A 5579-nucleotide genomic window follows, 5' to 3' on the forward strand; every position below is an offset into this window, starting at 1 on the left:
TTCTTGATGTTCGTAGGAAGTTCAGAGATGCAAAACGCTATCTCAAGACTTCCGCGTACATTGCCAGCCACATGATTCTAGTTGCGCTGACCACTGTCGACATTGTGCGCTCAGTGATCCTGTCGAAGCCGATTTCTAGCAAGCCTGCTCTCATAAGCACGTATTCAGTTGCGATGACTGCCAAGGGATGAAGAATGTACTTTAGGAAGTCAGACTGGGGATCGAAGGGTCATCCTGGATACGTTACAGCTCAGAACAACGAGAGGATCTGCTATATGATTTTGACCGCGCAAAGTCAGACATCTTGCTGTGGAAAGCCCGCGTTATTCGTTCGATAAACCAGGAAGAGGATAAACAAGATGCACTTAGATCATGATCAGCTGACGACACGTCAGCTATCCTTATAATGGACGGGGCCATGAAATTTCTTCAAATTAGATATCGTGAGAAGCAGTCCGATTGGTATGGAAAACGAGGCCTTAGCTGGCACATATCAACGGTCATAACTAAGAATGCTAGCACTGGGAAGGTTGAGCTGAAATCATATGCGCATATCTTTGATTCGTGCCAGCAGGACTGGTATGCAGTCTGCTCAATCATTGAAAACACACTGGAGGTTGTAAAAAAGGATCACCCCCCAGTACCCGAGTGAGTCTTGGGAGTGACGAAGCAGGCTGTTACCACAACAACTTCCTCTTGGTGGCCGTAAGAGACGTTGGGAAACGAGTTGATCTTAGTGTCACGCAGTATGACTTCCGAGCCACAGTACGGAAAGGTTGTGTGCAATAGAATCCTTTGTCCGATGAAATCAATATCCAGGTTAGTTAAAATTGGTATCTGCAGGCAAATCGGAGTAATTGGCCTCGCAAAGTCCAAAAAAATTATTAGTCAGAAATATTTTCCGCCAAATTTTTAGCGAAGAACATTACCTTACACCGACTTTCTGCGATTGTTATCCATTATTTACTAAAATATAAAAAATATAATTTTCGCGGGAAAATTTAGCCTAAATAATGGTAAGGATTTGGCAAGTTTGAAATGTTTACATAGGTTGATAGCGATGTCAGAGCTTAAATATTCTATTCTGCGGTCCAGCTAACTATATTTGGCAAATATTTTTGTAAATCATGGATAACAACCGCAGAAAGTCGGTATAAGGTAATATTCTTCGCTAAAAATTTGGTGGGAAATATTTCTGACTAATGATTTTTTTTTGGACTTTGCGAGACCAATTACTCCAATTTGCCTGTAGATACCAATTTTAACTAAATCTGGATATTGATAACAGTGGAAAAGACCATCACAAAAATGTCTTTCTGTGGAAATAAACTGCTCCACTTTTGAAAAACGACTCCCTGAAAATGGCTAAAATTTGGGTCACGCTCATTAGCGATTCGGCGGCGATATTTGGCACCTCGTGAAAACCGTAGAATTAATGCGAAAGACCTCTAATATTTCTCAATCAACTAATAAGGAAACAAATATTATCGCATGAAAATAAGAGTTTCTGGAATTTGTAGAAAGTACCTTTTAGGCTCATCTAAAGTTGCCCGAAATTTCGATCATTCTAGACGCTTGAGAGGCCAAAATCGTGATGTGGTGATATCTCGAAGAAAAACGAACGCCTACCTCGGCAAATGTCATGGTTGTTAATCTTTTCGGATAGCTTTTATACTGTAAAAAGATGAATGTAAACGGCCGACCTAGATCTTTTGGTACTGCCGGCGCCCGGTTTTCTCCGACATTGACACTTAAGAATTTATATGGGAAACTTAGGAACACTAATCGGTGCGAAATTGTGTCAGGCAAGCTTTCGCGTCTGAAATTAGCTATGTTGATCAAACTCCTGTAGTTCCAAAAGGTTAGTGCCCAAAGTTTTTTCCAGTTCTCGGTACACTAGCCCTAGTACTAGACATGGATATTGGTCAGGGCTCCAGATCACGTTATACTTTTGAGAAACACTCCTTCAACCAGCAACGTGCCCGCTAAAATTTTGCGAAGGCCTTCTGTGGGGCATTTTCAAAAAATCATAATTAATTTTTCTTCAGACCGATTTTCAATATTTTACCGTTAATCGAAAGAAAAAACATGAAATAAAATTATATCCAAGTTTTATTGTATTTGAGTAAAAGCGTAATTTTTCAGCTCCTTCCGCGCAACGCCTAAAATTTGACTCGAAACAGAAAGGTTTTTACGGTTTTGGACCGTACTCGGAAATCGTCGCCAGAAATATTGAAAAATAGCACTTAAAGCCAAATTATTGCTATTTTTGTTTATCATATGGACTAACTGTCTCACACAGAAAATTCGAAGCAATTCTGTTTTCGGCCGAAAATCGAGCGGTCGGTTCTTATACGGACAGCCTCTTAAGCTGTAAGGTATGGTTGTCCAAGAAGATAAATACCTCTTGGAAATTCAATATCAAACGAGACATTGAGTAAATATGATTCTGTTCCTTATTCTTTTGTAAATTTCGAAAGGCAAACATCTCCCTTTCAAATTGATATTTTTAATTTCGTGCGCCGCCAGAGACTAAATATTAATAATTAGCTTGTCGCAGATGGCAGTTTTCGAACACGGTAAAATTAAAAAGCTACAGTAGGTCTGATGGATATATCTCCTGATTTCACTTATAAATCTCTCTAGAGATGTAAATCACTTTACACATGTATATTTGAAAAAGAAAAATGTCGAAGACCCCTAATGTTAATGGACTGCTGAAGAACTCCATGAACTATAAAAAGTAAGTATCCACAAAAACCAAGCAACTACATCTATTAAATTATCAATGAACTACCCGGCTGTTGATTAGGCTATTCTGCCTTCCTTTTTAACTCAAAGAATAATTTGCTAATCAACTAAAATAAAATGAGACTTACAAATCCGCGGAAATGCAGATGAAAATTCACAATATCCCCAGAATTTAAGAGGCTGTCCGCCTAAGAATCGACCACTTAATTCGGATCAAAATTTCGATTTCCTTCAAAATTTCTCCACGAAACAAGGTTTATATAGGGTAAAAGAAAATACATTTCTTTGGTTTTTATTCTTGATAATAGTCGAGATTTTGAGGAGAATGTGATCGATACCCGGAACCCTCAAATTGGGCCTTTCACGAAGCCGAAATTAGCCTTCTTTCGGATGCTTGCTGCCGAGCGTATATTTAGCGCTCGAAGATAAGAATTACACCACCATTAGATACATCATTGTACTTAACACAAATGGTAAAATCAAACCTGAGTATGGAAAATTACTAACATTGTAATCGCTTAAACAAGGCGATGTCAACGCCATTTTCAAGAAGCGGGCCAGGTGGCGTAGCGAAAAGCGAAATTTCTCATAATTCTGACTTATTCGGAGAACCTATTGTATTTTTCTGAAAAGTAATAAGATAGACCCTTGAAACCATGGAATAAAATTGGCACTGGAGTATGTGAAAGGATAGCTACGGAGTAAATTGTCTTAAATTCAGTAACTGGTCATCTAGGCAAATAGCACGACCACTACGCTAAGTACATAAATTTCAATTTTTTTGTCTTATTCAGAAACGAAGATGACCTGGTATCACAGCTAAGGAAGAAAATTCAAAATGTCACCTTTAAATTTCCACCGCTTTACGTTCATGGCATCATGACATGATTTCCACTTTTTCGGCTATCAGTCCATTGTTACGACCAGCACAGGAAGCAGGGTTCGATTCCTCAATCTTGTGTGACTGTCATCTCAAAATATTCAATGTTTCAAATTAGTTCCGTGAAATGAGTGTAGTTAATCGAATCAACAATTTTTCCGGTTAACAAATGCACCAGTAGCGTCAAAAGTAAAAAGAAAATCGAGTAATTACGTTTGAAATACCAGTCGCCATGTTTGTTCGCTTCAAGAACTGCCGCTGACCGTATCAACAAACTTCGTAACTGAGCAAATCAATGGATAATCGATAAACAAAGTGCTTGCGAAGCAGTTATGCTAGCAAGATTATGTCAGTAGAGAAAACTTGCTCTTTTTCTGTGATCTTAAACGAGCATTGCGGGCCAAACAGAGGCGAAGAAAATATAATTTTTCTCCGCGAATGTGTGGGGGAAATTAGTAATCACCTTCGCAGATGTCACTTGTCACGCGAGAATGTCACTGAGATCGACCTAATTCTCGCTCGGGCTGGCCTATTTGACCTCAGTGCGAGCAAGGTTAAAGAGATGACTGTGTGTCCAAAACACAGAAACAACCTTGGCAGGTATTGGCAGTCCCCCAGAACCTGGCAATACCCAGAACACGCCGGGAAGTTTAAAAAAATTGAAGAAGGAATTGTAATCAACGTGAAGACCTCGAAGGAGATTTACACTTTGTTTGGCGAAAAGGCACAAGTAAATATACTACTTTTTAAATAAACAATTATTAAGACTTGAAAGCGTACCACTGTAGAAATTTGAATGGCAAAATATAGTCCTAGTGTACGTTCATTGTTATTAATCTCATTTTTTTGTGTTTGGTTAGCAATCTGTACAACATGCCCAAAAAGTCACAAGGAAAAACTAGAAGGGCGAAGTGGCTCCAAAGTTTTTCTGAAGATGAGCCTCCGATCGGTGAAAGTTGCAACAGGTACTATATAAGCATAGTAAAAAATCTTATATTTAAGCAATTGAGCAATTTTTTTCGTGTATACGTAGCCTCGTCTAAACACGAGGAGGGTTTGGAGAATTCGAGTCAGTTATGCAAACCCGAGACGTAGTCTCGGGTTTGCATAACTTTCGAGAATTCTGCGAACCCCCCGAGTGTTTAGATGAAGCTTTGTAAAAATAGAAAAGTGTCCTATGCTTTTATAAAGTAATTCTAAAAAATACGCACGAATCTTAAAACGTCACAACAGTCTTTACATATTCTCATCTAAACACACCTATCGACAAATGAGAGCGCGTGTAGTAGCTCAGTTATTTTATAAACACGAAATCAACGTAATTTACCGGTTTTTTTTTTTTTTTTGACTTATTAAAGTTGAAATATTTGTCTTTACCCTGTCATTTATGAAGAAATGTAACTGTTTACCAGGATTGCCAAGCAACAAGCCAAGCTGACTATCAGCAATGTTTTATCTTCGACGTCGTACAAGAAAGTACCAACGCCTACGAAGACACTGGACGAAACTTACGTCGATTGTAGCCCGGCAGGTGACTGTGTAATACTTAAATGTACTGTACTCTTTTATCAGATAACACACCTTTACCGTAATGTCCGTAATGGTTTGCTTTCTGGCTCTCTAACTCCACTCCTCCTCCCCCCCCCCCCCCCCCAGCCCTCTATCTCTCTCTCTCTTTCTCTTTCTAATGAGCGCCCCGCTTAACGACTTCATGTTTAATTATGATAAACGCTCTTGTTTCACCCTCTCCCTCTTCCAATTTGCGCTCCTACTGTAATAAGCGAGAACAATCAACTTTTTACTCGCCTTGTTCAGACAAATCAATGCCATCATTGGTGCCAGCGTCCTTTCATTTAAAATAGCGATAACATAGCTCTTATATCTCCATCAAAAATGTTAAATCATTGCTGAAAAGGGGGAGAACACATGAAGTAGTTGACGGTGCGTT

General features: G+C 39.1%; 1 long non-coding RNA gene and 1 pseudogene across 1 annotated transcript in view; one reads left to right on the forward strand and one right to left on the reverse strand.

Annotated features, from left to right (window-relative positions):
* The window catches only part of LOC149107913 (uncharacterized), a 2310-nt pseudogene extending 1394 nt beyond the window's left edge, over positions 1-916 (forward strand).
* The window catches only part of LOC149107911 (uncharacterized), a 21695-nt gene extending 17786 nt beyond the window's left edge, over positions 1-3909 (reverse strand). Inside the window, exon 1 of the long non-coding RNA XR_016209154.1 lies at positions 3597-3909. This is a non-coding gene — a long non-coding RNA (uncharacterized LOC149107911). The remainder of the gene's footprint in view (positions 1-3596) is intronic.
* Positions 3910-5579: the final 1670 nt, after the last annotated feature.

The sequence above is a fragment of the Orbicella faveolata genome, unplaced genomic scaffold, assembly GCF_042242905.1.
Source record: "Orbicella faveolata isolate gen_17 unplaced genomic scaffold, um_ofav_v1 contig_26, whole genome shotgun sequence".
Taxonomy (NCBI): domain Eukaryota; kingdom Metazoa; phylum Cnidaria; class Anthozoa; order Scleractinia; family Merulinidae; genus Orbicella; species Orbicella faveolata.